Source organism: Mastomys coucha, unplaced genomic scaffold, assembly GCF_008632895.1.
Source record: "Mastomys coucha isolate ucsf_1 unplaced genomic scaffold, UCSF_Mcou_1 pScaffold23, whole genome shotgun sequence".
NCBI lineage: Eukaryota > Metazoa > Chordata > Mammalia > Rodentia > Muridae > Mastomys > Mastomys coucha.
This window is the reverse complement of record NW_022196906.1, coordinates 13,650,808-13,653,286: the sequence shown is the minus strand read 5'-3', so window position 1 is coordinate 13,653,286 and position 2,479 is coordinate 13,650,808.

The window sequence follows — 2,479 nt, the reverse complement described above, 5'->3', positions numbered from 1 at the left end:
GTTGGTAGGATTCTTGCATTTGCCTTTTGCCATCTCTAGATTTTTGGTGTTAGATGTTCTTAGTGTCTTTGACTAGAGCTTGTCCTGTCCCTGCCGCCCTGCAAGTCTCCTGAGACTCGTGTGGCCTGTGCCTCCCGGCTAGCTGCTCCTGTCTTAGAAACTCAAGGGAGAGAAAATGGCAGCTCTCACCCGAGTCTCTGGGTTAAGGCGCTCCCTGGAGGTTGGCCCTCCACTTGCAGGGAAGGGGCAGAGAAGGTTGCTGATGTACCTCTGTCACTTGGAAGCGGAGAGGATCCTGTCCCTGCTGCCCTGCAACTCCCCTGCGACTAGTGGGGCCTGTGCCTTCTGGCTGGCTGCTTCTGTTTTAGAAACTCACTGGAGAGAAAATGGACTGTTTGTAACTTTATAACGTTTTGTTTTCCTAGAGTAAATGAGGCTATTTTTTTTGTTTTGTCTCCTTCCTTTGCCTCTCTTGATCCCAATTTTATTGTTGTTGCTCCCTTCCCTCGAGAACCTTGTTTTTTAAGTCCTGCAGGTTGGGATATGTTATAAGGAAGGTAGAAGCTGATAACTTTAAACAACTCCTAAAATCTCAAATACATTACAATAGCCTATATATCTAACATGAATAAATAATCAAAATAATTAATTAATAATGGAATATTTAGAAACTTAAAAATATATATGCATATAGTAAAACACATGAATAGAGTTAGTTTATTAATTATTAGGGAAATGTAAGTTAAATTTGAATAGAAAATATTAACCTTTGGAATAGATGACACATTTGAACAAAAGAAGGATGAATATGAATGCAGAGCATCATTTACATGAATGGAATTTCCTTAATGAGAACAATCATTTTTTATGACTATACAGCAATAAAATAGATAGTGCAAAGAAATCCATATAATGCATAACACAGATATGAAAAAATAAATTTTTTCATATAATTCTGCTAGGAATATATTATGGTCTGATTTCCAAGCATTTTTACCAGTTGCCACAGACTAGGTTGCTTCGGGGACCCCTTGTTCTGCAGGGTGATAAGTGTTTTGGCCCGGTGGGCAAAGAATTCAGCGAGTAATAAACAGAGATGACACAAAGAAGTGTGGTATCTGAGGGTATTTGCACAAAGTAAAAATCAGGCTTATATAGTATACAGAAAACAGGGCAAATGTCAGGGATCACATAGGCAGGTAGTGGTCACATCAAAGTCAGTAAGATCAAGCAGCCAGGTGTAAATGGTTCCTTTGGAAGAGCAATAGTGCTCTTCCCCACTGGGCTAACTAGGCAGCCCTAAGCAAATTCTCTTGGTCTGAAGCAGGTAAGCACCAGGAGGTCCTAGCAGCTCCTGGGAATGGTTTGGCTCGTAATGCAAACATTAGTTCAGGAAGCTTTTCAACTACTCTATAGTTTGTAAAGCAATTCTGCCTTGTGTGGCACTGCTCTTAGAGTTCTATGTTTACAGATAGCTATAGTGCTTGACTTCTTTCTCTAACTCTGGAGACACCCTGTCTGATAAGGCAGCTTCCTTGTGGGAATCAGTAGGCAATAATGCCTGACCTTTATTGCTAATTCTTGGGACACCCTCTCTGATAAAGCAGTTTCCTTGTAAAAATTCCAAGCTAATAACAGCTAGGAAATCAATTAGGATTATTGAAACACTGTGAAGGTCAGGAAATAATGTTTAATCTCAGTTTTAGCTAATAACAAAATATTTCTCAGGGCACCTTTATGCCTGAATAAAGAAAGCACACAGATCTCTCCACAGACTTTAGCAGAGACCAATCTGGAATACATCAGAGCTAGGATATATAAGCTACTGAATACTCAGGAGACTGGCTCTGTGTGAAGCATGCGCCTCAGGTTCGTGATTTTTTAGGCCTGACATGCAGACATAAATGAAGTAGACAAGTGCTGCATGACACCTGTTTTGTATCAAATAGTTCTATATCTAACTATTAATTCATATTTAATTCTTTATTGTTTATCACAAAGAAATAGAGGCATGTGTCTATAGAAAGATACAAACTAAATATAAAATTAGCTTCTATTGTAATAGTTGACTGCTCAGGACAACCTTATTCTATAGCCAGAGGTAAATTGGTGAAGGTATGAGGGAAAATTAAAATAAAGGAATAGGCCTAGAGAAATGGCTCAGTGGTTAAGATCATTGACTGCTCTTCTGATGGTCCTGAGTTAAAATCCCAGCAACCACATGGTAACTCACAACCCATAATAAGATCTGACTTTACCGCCCACACACCAGACACCGTGAGACGTAACCACGTGAGCCGTAACCCACTCGGGCACCATTCAGCTCTGTGTTTTTTTTTCCATTTACCAGATTGCTAGTAACCAGCCACACAGACACCGGCATATTAATTAATAGGATCAGTCAGGGAGAAGACCTCCAGATTCCCAGATAAGGTCTGGCCAACCTTCTCTGAGATTGATGGAGTACAGATTCCCCCGA